This window comes from Mchenga conophoros, linkage group LG3, assembly GCF_057382185.1.
Source record: "Mchenga conophoros isolate Kocher_MC1m ecotype Shallow Benthic linkage group LG3, M_conophoros_male_GT1.1, whole genome shotgun sequence".
Taxonomy (NCBI): domain Eukaryota; kingdom Metazoa; phylum Chordata; class Actinopteri; order Cichliformes; family Cichlidae; genus Mchenga; species Mchenga conophoros.
The window spans coordinates 29,552,367-29,567,811 of NC_140528.1; the positions used below are offsets into that span (position 1 = coordinate 29,552,367).

General features: G+C 43.3%; 1 pseudogene; it reads right to left on the reverse strand.

Annotated features, from left to right (window-relative positions):
• Window positions 1-667: 667 nt before the first annotated feature.
• Window positions 668-10,677, reverse strand: LOC146578050 (uncharacterized; annotated as a pseudogene).
• Window positions 10,678-15,445: the final 4,768 nt, after the last annotated feature.

Here is a 15,445-nt window from a genome sequence, read left to right on the forward strand (position 1 = left end):
CCCTATTTATGTCTGAAAGTCATCTAAAGACAGCATCACTGACTTGATCATAATGTGAAGATGAGAAATAGAATAAAATGTTGAAGCATCATGCTGATATATCCATCCATCCATCCATCCATTCGCTTCCGCTTATCCTTTTCAGGGTCGCTGGAGCCTATCCCAGCTGTCATAGGGCGACAGACTGGACAGGTCGCCAGTCTGTCGCAGGGCCAACACACAGGGACAGACAACCATTCACACTCACATTCACTCGCACATTCACACCTAGTGGCAATTTGGATTATCCAATTAACCTATCCCCACAAGCTGCATGTCTTTGGACGGTGGGAGGAAGCCGGAGTACCCGGAGAGAACCCACGCAAACACGGGGAGAACATGCAAACTCCACACAGAAACTTGCTGATATAGTTTATAAAAAAAGCATGTGAGTGTACTGTATGTGTGAACACTCAAGATCAGCAGAACATGATCTGGGATGCACTTAACCTGGAACACTGAACAGGTTCCTGAAAACTCCGGAACAAACCAAAAATGCTTATAAAAATGTGACCTCAAAAGTGAAACATATTGTTGGCCACCAAATCCTGCCTTGGTGTTTATTGGGTCAAGAAAGAGGATTTCTCTTTGAGGTGGCTTCAGTACCTAAAGACAGTTAGCCATGACTTCAAACCTGAAAACAATGTCATTGCAAGCGATCACAATCAAAGACTTTTGAAACTGCGTCATAAAAGCTTGAATACATCTCAGACACATAGCAAAATTCTAACAGTTTGTATGTGTAAAAAACAAGACTTACACACAACTGGAAATGACCAGGGGTCCAGAGAGGGAGAACTATGATGTGCATCCTCTGAGCATCAGTCTGAAACAGAATTGTTTTTTAAGTATCCTGTATATGAACTCTCACCAAAGTTATAAAAAAAAATCATTTGGATTACTTGCTTGTTTCTTTAAAGGACGGTACACTTACAGGAAAGGACTGCAATGGATCACAGCCATAGGGTGCAAGCCAAGTCCGGGTGACATACAGATTTTCTATGTAAATGCTTATCCCCTAGAATGTAAACAAAAACATTTAAAACAACAACTCTCTAAATTAAAGCTTGACAATCATCATATACAACATACAGTACCTTTGACTGGACAATTTTAGTGATAAGCTCAAAACAGCCATTTCCAATCTGAAACAGAAAAAATCATGAAAAAAATGAATGTACACTTTATTATTTCATATTCATAGAAAAAATAATACTTACAGTCGATTCCATTTGTTTGTTTAAACCCAGTGTCCAAAAATCTGCCCGCGTGAGGCATCCAGAAGACGTTTCAACAATCAGCTCATCTTTGGGTCTGCTGATGTCCAGAACATAGTTGAGCTAAAAAAACAGAGAGGTGTCATAGACTGTGGATGACCAAATCAGATAAGCACTAAAAGTTGCACTTTGCAACATCTGAAAACTTTAACATACAAGCTGTTGTTGGCCAGGGTGCGGTACAAAACACCATGATGAACGGCTGGCCAAAATGTTCTCAGGCTTTGTCAGAGTTCGCACGGTGGTCCACACGGGTCAGGAAAAGTTGCATCTGTTGAGACCTTCTATTGGCTTTCTTGTTGTCAACTCTTTCCTGAGGTCCTATAGGGATTTTAACAGGTTTCAGACAAAACACTACATAGAATGCACATTAAATACATACAAATGCAAGAAAAATAAGCACTATCTATAGAAGGAAATTCATTTGAAACAGCATGTAACAAATTCGTTTATGAGCCATCAACTACAACAAGATAATGAATGCAAGATTATTATTTCACCTATATATGACAATCACTATTCAAAATAAGAAATTTTACCAGTGTCACCAGACATTGAAGGTGCTGGGTTCAACACCGTTTCAGTGATTTCTCTGGGTTTATTGCACACCTGTGGGGCTAGGTACACAAAGAAAAGAATATACACACACAGATAGGAACAAACCTAACATGTAAACAATGGTAGCGTTCTGGTCATGAGACAATGCATGTACTTACCTACAACAGCTTGACCCAGTGCCGACAATGAGATATTGATCTGTGTGTTTCTCTGCCATGGAGCACGATGAAAAAACATTAAAACAAGAAGGAATGTTGTTGTAACGCAAAAAAAGTGGCAACATGATCATTGTACGAAAACTAGACGATTCCTAGAATTATGAAATCACTAACGGCAAATTTATTTAAGAAAGACTCTGTCCCAACCTTTGCGATCAACTTGCAAGACTTCCACGGTATCCATGCGTGTTTACGGCTACTGTGGAGGTCACGTGTATCCGGTTAGTGTGGAGCTCCACAGTGGCTGCAGCCAGACCCTTCTCCTTTTAACAGGTACGAGAATCCATGAACACATAACTCCAATTTTAGCCAAACTACATTGGCTCCCTGTTAAATATCGTATAGATTTTAATATTCTTTTGTTCACTTTTAATATTCTGAATAATTTAGCGCCCAGCTATCTCTCTGAACTACTCCACTTATACTACTCCCAACAGAGCACTTAGATCGTCCAATCACAGGCTCCTAGCACAACCTAGGTCTCGAATGAAGTCGAGAGGTGACCGGGCCTTTGCATCCGTGGCACCCAGACTCTGGAATAACCTCCCTGTTTATATTCGTACAGCCGAGTCTATCCAGTCTTTTAAATCACGTCTTAAAACTTATTTTTTTACTTTGGCTTTTGATTCTGTCTAGTTGGCTGTTTTAGCTTGTTGTGTTGTTACCTATTGTTTGTTGTCCTCTTTTATTGTTTTTTTTAACTGTCTCATGCTTTTACTGACTGTGAAGCACTATGGTCAACACTGTTGTTTTAATATGTGCTATATAAATAAATTTTGATTTGATTTGAACATCTCTGATACATTAGCACTGAATGACCTGGTGGTTTATGTCCATCTAAGATTACCACAAAGTAAAAGATCTGTCAGCAAAATTATGCAATATTTTAGCCACACTATTGCCCCGATCAGATCAATGAGTTGGGATTTTCTATTCTAAGCATGAGCTACTGTTACAGCAACAGACATTAATACTACTGGTGTCCCACACAACAACTCAATGTCCACTATGTGAAGCAGCCAAACACAGGCCTGCTCCTCTCTTTAACTGAGATAAACTGCTGGGATACTGGTTTTCCATCTATACTGTCCAGTCTCTCCTGGTGGACACACAGCAGCATTGTTTAATCTCATTCGAGTCATTGTTGACCTTAGCCATGTTTTTAGTCTTCTGAGAGCACTGAAGCTTCTTTCAGCCTCAACTGAGGATACTGGGATGACTAAAAGCAGCCTGATAATTGTCATGATAATAAATACTAGTTAATCTACAGCACCACATCATCAGTCAGTCACCTGTGAGCTCGCCTCTTCACCTCCGAGCTACAACATGGCAGAGCTGCCTCTGTCACCTGATCAATAACAGTGAGACATTCCACATACATGCAGTCACACATGTGCTTCAAATACAGTCATGAACCATCAGGTCATCATCCAATTCCACCTGTGACCTTGTGTCACCATTGCTCTCTGAGCTTTGTGTTGGTTCTGTCACCTGACAAATAGGACATACATGACAATAAGAATAAAATGTGGAGCTGCTTCAGTGTTTCTGTCACTTTGTGCAGATCTTGACTCATCAGTAATGTTTGTAGGCTGAGTGCGTTTTTACAACAATTTGTGCAAACTGCACTACAAGGTGGAATATTTGCAAAATCGTGACTACCTCATGATATTTTGTCTCAAAAATTAACCCTATGAATATATCAGTGCCATTAGGATGAAATTATTGTGTCACCAACATTTTAATGTTAGACATATAATTCTAACAGCCTCTGTAAACTAATATCCGGGCTGCTCGAGGCTGTTTTCTCTGACAGCTTCAATCAAGATTAGAAATGCTGCTCTGAGACTGAGAGAACTAACAGTGCTGCCTGCTGTGCAGTTTACAAAACACGTTATTCATGGTTACATACAGTTTTAGACTGATGTGGGCCAAAGCCTAGCATAGCCTGTAACGTTACTATGACGGACACATTTTATGTGTTAACTTGGCTTTAAGTGACTCACAGGTTTCTCTGAAAAATACTTTCTTATATCCAGGTTCTTTCTCTTTGCTGCCATCCTCCTCTCCTCCTCACAGCGCAGGCTTGCCGCTGCTAAAACTAAACAGAGCTCCCTGAAAGGCTCAGCCAATCACATTGGCCATATTTGTCACATGACGTAGCACTCCAGTAAAGAATGTAATTTAACTCTTTCTGCACCGCTGGGAGATCGTTTTCTTTCTTTCTATCGGGTTGTTTTTCTTTACTCGAACAGATCAAATTATTGGTGGGGACACGTCCCTTCCGTCCGTGCCAAATCTGCGCCCTTGGCTGTGTGAGTGAAAATGTCTCAGAGCAAAATAAAAATGAGTTTGTCAGGAAACCTGTTCAGTCATCAGGTGTTTGTGTCACAGTGTCTGATGTAACAGCTGCCAAATACAAGACGTCGTTTTCTCTTTGTCCAGCTCAGGGTTAAGTGGGGGAGGCTGTCATAGGGGAAAAGGTGGGGCACCCCCATTACTGCCACCCACAGACTACGTCCACATACACAAAAAGAATCATTCCCAGCTGTGTTTCATATCTGCACTTGTGGAGATTCAAAGGTTCAAATACAGAACTGCAGACTGGTGGCTGCTGTCAAATACAGCTGACACCAACATGATGAGTTCACCTCGTGCCCACTAGAGGCCAGCAAAGTGAACCACAGAGGGACCCAAACACTCGAGCGTCCCACTGAGAGAAGCAGAACTCAGTTTGCTGTGTTTCACAGGTGTTCCTGAACGCATCACTGTGACCCTGAAGAAAAGCTGAAACTCTTTTCCTGAGAGGATTTCTGCAGCTGACGAGCATCAGATAATGAACGAACACAGATCCAAACATGAGTTTGATGTCTTTGAGTCTGTCCTGTCTGTGGATCATGGCACTGAAAGAATGTGATGAGCTCATAAATGAAACAAAATCTCAAGACGACTGAGAAAAAACATCAAATGTTTAAACTGAGAAAATATTAAAAAAGGCTGATTTGAACCTGCTGGCAGCAAAAGGCAAACATGACAACAAACTCCATGTTTTATATGAATAAAAATAAAGAGCTGCAGAAACATCATCTGGCATCGCGTCAGCAACATGACGGGTATAAAAACAGAGGCTCACCAGGCTGCAAACAAACACTGAAAATCTTTAGAGCAATTCCAGATCAGTTCCTCAAACTAAATCACTTCAAATTCATCAGCACATCAGAACATCTGGCATATCTAAGCAGGCATGGGGGGTGGGAGGGGCTTGAGCGCTTCTTTATGGGTCCCACCAGTGGCCTTTTCTTGAGGGTTTTTTCTTTTCATGTGTGTGTGGAGTCCTGTCTGTGCCCCTCAACAATAATATTTAACTATTAATCACAATTTGTTAAATAAAATGAGCTGGCTCGCAGCAGTCACATGACTACCATTAACCAATGATCGCTCTTAACGGCAGAGCGCACTGGTTACGAGGTGGGAACGAGCTCACAAAGAGCCACATGGGTGGTGCAGAGCTGCAGGAGAAACACAAACTGGGAGACAGACTGATGCAAAGGAAACCAGTAAGCAGGTGAACAGCGCACACTGTAGCCTGTAACACACAGCAGTGTCAGCTTATTATGGACACGTTCAGCTGTTTTGTGGCAACTGATGAATTGAAACAGACGAGCGTGCTGTGTGTGTAACAGCACGACAAACATCACCTGTGTGATGCTCGTCAGCTGCCAGCTCACTGGGTACAGCAGGCAGGGGTCTGTAGGTTTGAGCCCCTTCAAACGTCTCTGCACGGCCCTGCCTCTGAGGAGCAACTGCACAACAGCTCCATCACATCCCAGTGTGCTCTGATAAGCTCCTTTTTTTAACCTTTTATTGTTTTATGTAAAGCACTTTGGTATGCCCAAGGCTTTTAAACGTGCTCTATAAATAAAGATTGTTGTTGTTGTTGTTGTCTGTGCACCATTTTAGGGAACATCTTTAGTTTCACAGTAAGCTGCAGGGCTCTGTTTCTATAATATTTTCTATCATCACTTTATTATGGATCAGGTGTAAAGGTGTCATGTGTGGATACTTAAGTAACAGATCAATACAATAGCAAAGTGTTCTCAGATGGGCAGCACGTGGAGAGAAGATGGAAGGAGGAAGAGAGTCAGACAGTGATTCACAGGCAGAGTTGATTTCTCACAGTTTTGTTGCCTTGTGTTTCCAAGCACTGTCATTTTATTATTATCTCATAACACGTGTTTAATCAGCTCCCATCTCTCCTGTGGACTCTGTAATGTCTCAGACCGACAGCAACATTGTACCCATCAGGTAAAACACAGGCTACGTTTGCTCTGCATCGTCCCCACATGATCACAGTGATGTAACATGATGTGCTTCCATATGAGGTTCTTGATGAATGTGTTGTTGTTCTCCAGCCTGGTTTTTTAACTTTGAGCCCCTTCAAACGTCTCTGCACGGCCCTGCCTCTGAGGAGCAATCTAAGTGTGTGAGGGCAAAGGACAAAAGAAGACTGAAACATCTTTTCTACCATTGAAAACACAAAGTCAGAATTTCAACTTCCTGATTCTTCTTCTTCCAATTATCTGCTCGTGTTCTCTAAGTAGAGAAGCCCAGACCTCCGTCTTCCCAACACCACTGATATGATCTGCTGACTCTGCTGGAGTTTGCTCTGTGATAAAGACATGAACAGTCTGTGCAAAGTAACCTCAGGCTGTCAGAGCTTCAACACAACGAGGCCGAGCACAAGAAATAAGACAGCGAGAGAGAGAGGGCCTCTCCTGAGTCCTCACATATACACACTATACTATGCTAGCATCACCATGGCAACTGCACAACAGCTCCATCACATCCCAGTGCGCTCTGATAAGCTCCTCCTTCTCCACCCTTCAAGGCCTGTGTACGCTGCTGGGTGGACCTATGATGCAGAGCTGCCCAATCACAGCAGCACACAGCAGACATGTAGCATCAACAGCTCATCACATCAACATCTGTCAGCTGTCTGTGTTTATGGTAAAGCTGATCCTGACTCTGTTCATGCCCATGATACTGGTCCTGCCTGAGAGCTGCTCATCATCACCAGCACAGACTGAAAGTCCATCACTTCCCTTTATCAGCAACGGCTCGCGGTCTAAACTCCTTTTAAGGAAAAAGATGAAGCAGGAAAGGAAACAGTTTCAGGAGCATCATGTAGAGACGTGCAGGATAGAAACACAAGCTGAGAGTCGCAGCACTGTGCAGGACCAAAAGCTGACGCTGCAGGACAAACGGACAAACATTTAAATCCACACACAGAGAAAAATGTTAAACACACTGAGCAGGTGTCAGGACTCCATCAGCTCAGGATGAAGGTGATGGAGTCAGAAGTGTGTGCTGACCACTGTGTTATAGTTGTTTACTCCACACACACTGATGATGACCATCAGCAAGGATACACAGCCGGACCTTTTCCTGGAAGCAGGAAGCCCCTCCCCCACCGAGTTAGTCCGTTTCACCTCCTGTGTTCTACACAGAAGCTTCCTGATGGGCAGCTGGACCTGATGAGTCACATTAACATGTGCAGAGGAGATGAGATCAAACTCAGTCACAGAAACAAGTTTCTGTTTGGTGAAAATGAGGCCAAACTGACTCATTTAGTGCAGACAAAGTAAAACTACAATAACATGGTTACACACATGTGCATTTGTTCACCAGTCACAGCACATTGATGTTGGATCAGCACGCACACCACCAGCAAACCAAAGGAAAGCTGCTGCAGTCAGAGCAACAACCCTGGTCCACAGAGAGCTTCAACACAGCATCAGAGGACCACAGAGAAGGAGACCAGAGCCTTACATACATCAGAGATCAGTGAAGACAACACGCAACAACAGACTTCCTCACAACATGTTGCTCACGCTGAGCCTTCAGTGAACTCAAACACTTTTAAGCATGGTGGTTTAGCACGGGAAGAAGATGAAAGTGTCCATCAGCACCTTCAGCTAATTGATCACCAAGCATTCTAGCAGCATCGGGGATTCGTCTCTCTGGACAGCTTTGAATCATTTTGTCCATGAGAGAGAATAATGCATGTGAGGATCCCCTCAACATCTCACCTTCTTGCTCCCTTCTTGCATAAAAAGCTTCCTTCCTAGCAATAAAAGACACGGGGCGACTTCCTGTTTGATGCAAACAGCCTTTGTTGCATCTAGGCTGGATTGTTGTAACGCACTTTATTGTGGGGTTACTGATGCATCCATTATGAGTCTGCAGCTTGTGCTGCAGCACGTCTTTAACTGCAACAAGTCTGAGCACATTAGCCCATTTTAATTTCACTCCACTCCCTACCTGTACATGTGAGGCTCGTTTAAAGTCTTTTATTTGTCTTTAATCTCTTAATGGGACTGCACGTGCTGTGAAACAATTCATTCACAAGCTTTAGTGCTACTTCAGGAAGTGCTTCCTGCTGCTCTCCATCAGTCTGGATGACGAGTCTTCAGCCTGAACTCACCTGTGAGCCACAAGAGCCCAAACATGGTTTGTATTTCACCTTCATGCAGTTGTGTTTATAGTGTACATGTTAGTTATTAATGCAGTCTGCACTCCTCTCTCACACAATGTCAGCCTGACTTTGTCTTTAACCAGCTTCATTTCTACTTTACTGTAAATATAAAAGTTCCTGCACTACATCACAGTATGAGACCCTTACCTGTGACTCTGTAACTGAATGTGTTTATTGTAGTCTGAACTAACTTATCGTTCTTTATCATGCTGCTGTTGGATCTGTAGAGTTAACCTGCAGCTTCTGTTAAAGACCTGGATGAGCTCTATTGGTTAAAAGGGCTTTGAGGGCTTTGACAACAACCTCACCACTGAGCTGATGGAGCCTCTCGATGACTCGAAAGGTTAAAAACATTAAAGTCTACAGAGTCTCTGATCTGTTCACTCATCCATCAGTAATCTCCAATTCATTTTTGAGGTGAATGAATGAATGAAAGTGTGGAAACATGAATCCGACTGCCTGATAAACTCAAACTAGTCTCAATACAACAACATGCACTAAATGAAGAAACTAGGGACGTGTAACAGAAACACAGAGCACACTCATGCTGTGTGAGAGATCACACAGCACGAGTGTGAAGCATGAAATGAACAACAGGAGACAATAAACACACAGCAGGAGAGAATCAGGACAACACAAAGTGCACGAGACCAGAGACTCACAATAACACAGAGACTAACCTCACACAGGTGCCCAAACAGAGACACCTGACTGACTTCATAACAGGGACACCAAAGGACAAAACTCACAGAGGACCAGGAGGACAAAAGAACCAGACGTCACCTACAAGAAGCCCAGAGACACAACACTGAGACGTCATGGTAACAGGAACCAGGAACATTTCACCAAAAACATGAAGAAGTTACAGAAACTCAAACACTGGACCTACGACCCCGACAGAGCCGAGCTGAAGGAGGAACACCATCAGGACGCTACACCCCCAACCGCACTGAAATAACCTGTAATGACAACATCCACAGACCAACCAGGAGAGAGCACACAGAGCAGGACTGATCTCATTGGCTGGACGCTCGCTTCTATTTAAATCTAATGACAGCAGCTGCGTCACACCTGAACACGACACTTCTGCTCTCGTGATCTACAACTGTGACTTTAACGTCAGCGACACCAACATCTGACATTATTGTAACGACATGTTTCATTATGTCATCGTTTACAAGCTGCAGAGCAAACACGCTGAGGAGTCAGAGGTCAAAGGTCAGTGGTTTGATTCTCCTGTGAGCAGAGAGAGGATCTGAAAGTGCAGCAGGAAGTGTTGATCAGGAAGCTTTGGACAGTTTCAGACAGTAAAGGAGACTCTTTAATACGTCCTGATTCACACACAGTTACACAATGATGCCATCAATAACATGACCTGCTGCCATGTGTGGTTGCTGTGGGACACCAGGACCCCCTGACATCCCTGTAACAGACCCTCTGTGTGACGTCTCATCTAACCCATCAGCAAAGACACCAACAGTTCATCCACCCTCCTCTGGTCTCTGTGAGGAGCAGTGAGGGGCTCGTAGCGTCTCTGTGCTTTGACAAGATTTAAAGTCACCAACAGATTTTTGTGCCACTTTGAAACTGCACCACAATCTGAACGTGACAAGAACAATTCAATAGTAAAGCAAAGGGTTTAAGTTCTGTACGAGAGTTTAGATTTAGACGTTTGTCTCACTGGTGGATGCAGGCGATGCGTGCAGAGTGTCAGGCAGCAAAGTTACCTGTTAGTCTGTCCAGTAGGTGGTGCAGAGGGTGGAGGGGATTCTTCATGATGATAACAGCTTGTTTAATCATCACAGCCTCAGCAACTCATCAGAGTAACACAGCAGCATACTCACACAGAGAGCACACACCCGATGAGATCAAAGGGAAGCTGGAGGCGTCTCTCAGTCAGTGCAGACAGCATGAAGGCTGCAGCTGCCTCCCTGCTCCTGCTCCTGAGTCCCACCTTCATCCTTTCACTCTCACAGCTCAGCAGGTCGAGCGGGCACCTGTTAAGACCCTGGAGGTCGGTAGTTTGACTCCTGGCGGCTCCAGGCTGCATGCTAAATATCCTCGGGCGGGACGCGAACACAAAGTTAGATGCATTGGACTGTGGATGTGTGTGCGTTAGACAGAAAGCACTTTGATAGAAAAAGCACAGAAAGAAGTGTTTGTGTGAGGCGAGTTTCATACAGCCAGTAAATATTGAGTAAAGTGAGAGTTCAGGTGGTGTAGAAGAGCACTACATGAGAACCAATCACAGCACAGACTCCAACAGGACAGGAGGCTTTCAGCCAGTTTGGACTGAGCAGCTCTCATTTCTACAAACCTGCCCAAATGTATGATGTGTTCAATGCTGTGATCATGATGTGCTGTTAGAGCCATTAGAGCAGGCTGTAGGTGTCGCAGGTGCAGTGGTTGGTATCATATCTCATTGATGTCATTAGTAGGAGGTAAGTGCACAGTGTCACTGACATGCAGCTGACACCATTTTTCTTTTGCATGTCCTGACCTGTAACCATCAGAATAATCAGAACAATCTGAAAGCCAAGAAAAACGCCCCCACAGTTATTTCGCAAAGGGATCATTATGGCTTTGCTATGCTAAATGTAATAGATTTGTTTTACTTTTGAGTTATTACACTCAGGACAGACAGGACTGGGCCGAGACAGAAGAAAGACAAAGTAAAGATAAGGAGAGAAACATAGAGGAGAAGAGGGACAGAGAGAAAAGACTAAAATCTGTTTGATCCCATCCTGCAGAAAAACAAACAAAAAGAAACAAAAAGAAGCAAAAAGAAGCAAAAAGAAACAAAAAGAAGCAAAAAGAAGCAAAAAGAAGCAAAAAGAAACAAAAAGAAGCAAAAAGAAACAAAAAGAAACAAAAAGAAACAAAAAGAAGCAAAAAGAAACAAAAAGAAACAAAAAGAAGCAAAAAGAAGCAAAAAGAAACAAAAAGAAACAAAAAGAAGCAAAAAGAAGCAAAAAGAAACAAAAAGAAGCAAAAAGAAGCAAAAAGAAACAAAAAGAAACAAAAAGAAACAAAAAGAAGCAAAAAGAAACAAAAAGAAACAAAAAGAAACAAAAAGAAGCAAAAAGAAACCAGCACACCAAGGAAACAACAACAACTTTATTTATAGAGCACATTTAAAAACCAGCTGTACACCAAAGTGCTTAACATAAGACACAGGGAAGTAACACGAGTCTTATGAGGCCTCAGCAAAGTATCAAATATACTCACAGGTCAATGGCACTAATACACAGGGGTAATATAAAACATAATGAAAGCACAAGGCATTAAAAATATGTATAAGGGAAAATAGAGTAAGTCTAAGGTGCGAGCATGAACGAGCAGGAAAGGCGAGATTAAACAAACAGGTTTTTAACCGTGATTTAAAAGAATCACGATCAGAAGGTTATTCCACAACTCTGGTGCAGCCAGGGCAAACGCCCGGTCACCTCTAGACTTCAGCCGAGATCCAGGCTGCACCAAGAGTAACTGAGTAGATGATCAGGCAGGAACGTACGATTTAAGCAGTTCCTTAAGGTAGCTCGGTGCCGTGTTGTTGGTAAACCACAGCAAACCACAGCAGCAGCATCATGTGCACCAGTAACAGTAACTAATAAACACTGAATCCTACTGAGCAGCACACTGGACTGATAATGCACAATGTGTTTAGTGTCAGCAGCCCAGGACGACACAGTGTGTGTCTGTGTACACCTGTGTGTGTGAGCTTGTGTTCAAAAGGTTTCCATCAAGCCACATGATACACATCAGTTAAAGTGCAGGAATGTGTTGATGACTGAAACAGTGCTGTGTTGAACGTCAGAGTTTTCATTTCACACCATATTGTTATACAAGTGTTCTTCTTAACACACAAGTGTTGGTCACAGAGCTCGATGTGCTGGAACGTTTTACATGTGCATGTTTCCCCAACACAATATGATTAGAAAACACTCCAACCATCTATTCTGGGAGATTTCATACAATCAATGAGTTAAACTGCAGGAATGTCTTAAAGACATAAAGACCTGGATGGCCGCTAACTTTCTGCTTCTTAATTCAGATCAAACTGAGGTTATTGTACTCGGCCCTGAAAAGCTTAGAAATATGGTCTCTAACCAGATTCTTACTCTGGATGGCATTACCTTGGCCTCCAGTAACGCTGTGAGGAACCTTGGAGTCATGTTTGACCAGGACATGTCCTTCAACGCACATATTAAACAAATATGTAAGACTGCTTTCTTCCATTTGTGCAAATATCCTCTTAGTTGTTATTGATCTCGGCTCTGCCACCGTTTCTGGAACTGGGGACCATCACACTCCTCTGAGCTCTGTCTATAGGTTCACTTTTAGCTCCCACTCTGACTAAACCATCACACTAAACTGGTGCTACTTCCTCCTAAACCAGTCCATGTTTCCTCTGACATCGTCTGTCTTTCCTGTATGTCACTGACAGAACAGGAACTGTTCTTCACCGTGTTCTTCGTTCGCTCCGGTCAGCTGAGCGGCCGTTGCTCTCAGTCCCCAAATCAGGGCTGAAACTGAGGAGACGGAGCGTTCTCCATCGTGGCTCCTCTGGAATAATCTTCCTCTTCACACGAGGCAGTCGACATCAGTGCTGCTTTTAAATCCAGAGAAACACATTTTTATTTGCTTGTTTTTGACTCAGTGGTTAACTGACTTGTATTTACTTACATTTTATTGTTTTTGCTATGTTTGTAATTTTATCCTATTTATTATTCTTATTGTATCTATTATGTTTCTATTGTTCAGCACTTTGGTCAGCCTTGTGTGTTTTTAAAGTGCTATATAAATAAACTATGATGGTGATGATACACTCAGGCTGTGTCACTCTGTGACCTCTGACCCTCAGTGTCCTCTGACCCTCAGTGACCTCTGACCTTCACTGACCTCTGACCCTCAGTGTCCTCTGACCCTCAGTATCCTCTGACTCTCACTGACCTCTGACCTCCTGTTGCAGGTGTGTGTGCTGCTGCTGTCTGCAGGTGAGTTGATGAAGTCAAAACCATCAGTGAGGCTCCAACAAGAACACAAACACATTTGATGCCAGTCACAGATTTATGCATCACTCTGTTTGTGTCTGCTGATCCAATAAAGCTCTGATCCTGGAGATCCCTCCAGATCCTGTGCCAGCAGGAAGTGATGTCACTGCGCTGCAGACAGAGCAATGGTGACATCATCACAGCTCATTTCTTCTTTAATGGAAGTCATGTTGGAAATAAATCAGAGTTCATCATCACAAACGTCCAGCAGTCTGATGAAGGTCTCTACTCCTGTGCTACTGATGTGTTTGGAGAATCTCCTCAGGGCTTTCTGAGGGTCAGAGGTCAGACAATGACATCACATCCTGTATAAAGACCTGAACTCACCTGAAGTAAAAATAAGCTGACTGAACCATCTTCACCATGTCTCCTGCAGATCCTCCTCCTCATCTCCACACCTGCACCTCCTCTAATCCTGTGAACTCTCCTGCTCTTGTTTGGCCTGTAACAGACTCCTCCGCTCCTCCCTCCTCCTCCACCCTCGTGCTGGTTGTAGCAGGTCTGGTTTCGGTGGTTCTTCTTGTTCTGCTGGTTTGGGGAGTTCTCTGGAGGAAACAGAATGAAATCTTTCAGAGTTTAAAGCATGATGTCAAAGCTAGAAGGTCTCCTGACTGCAGACTGGGAGCTGACGCCACAGTAGAGCGGGTAGAACAGGAACCAGTGTGAAACAAACTCTCTCTGGATCAGCTGAAGGCTTTTCAGCCAGTTTTTAGGACGTCCTGATAATAATGAATTATGGTCGTCCAGCCTGGAAGTAATAAATGCAGGAACTAGATCTTCTTTTATGAGTTCTTATATTATCTGATCAGGCCGTTTGCTCCTGTTAAAGATAAATGTGCATCCAACGTTGTGGGTATTCATGAGTCTAACAGTTTAAACCTGTGTGTGACGTTGTGTCCTTGAACGGCCCTGACAGACGGCTGTAGTCCATAATATTAATGTTTCCTGCTGACTGAAATAAGCAGCTGAGCTCTGTGAGGGCAGAGCTGCTGCTAACAGGTGAGTCTGTTACCTGGACTGGACTGAGTGAGCTGCTGTGTCACAGCTTTATCAGTGACACACTCAGCATGTGTGTGTGTGATATGTCACAGTGCTTGAAACACACATGAAAATATATTAAAGGTTGAATCTTTGTTCTTTTGGTTTGTGGAACAAAAATCAGCAACGAAGAAACGCGAGCGTAAAACTTGGTGTAGAAGTGCAACAAACGTAAGCCGGCTCATCTGATGGTGTGACGCTTGAAAAGGATTTGCGCACCTACATCATTATTTACGGTTTAAATTGTGCTGCCTTCAGGTGCACCTGGTAAATTCAGGAATCTCTACTCCAAACCACAGCAGGTTGTTTTAGAGGCTTTTCTGGGTTAATGTTGGTTTGTTGGCAGAAACATGTCTGTGATCGCTGTGTTGTTCTTTTTGATGCAGGATTTCATGTAACTCGGTGCTAAAATCATAACAATGAAGTTGAACAGTTCTAGTGCTCATGCGGCAGCTAGCATGCGTCAGCTAGCATGCATCAGCTAGCATGCGTCAGCTAGCATGCATCAGCTAGCATGCAGCCTGTTTCAGTTGCTCCTGCTTTTACTCTTTACTCTAATTTTTTCTTACTTCTTTCTTTGTCCTTTACTGAGTGTGTTCATCTGTTTAAAAGCTTTCTTTTCAAACATGTGGATGGAGAGAGTTTTTGTTCTGCTGTTGCTTTCACTGAGGAATGGGAGCGCAGCACAGCAGCTACACACCAGAGATCAGCTGAGCCGCCTGATGC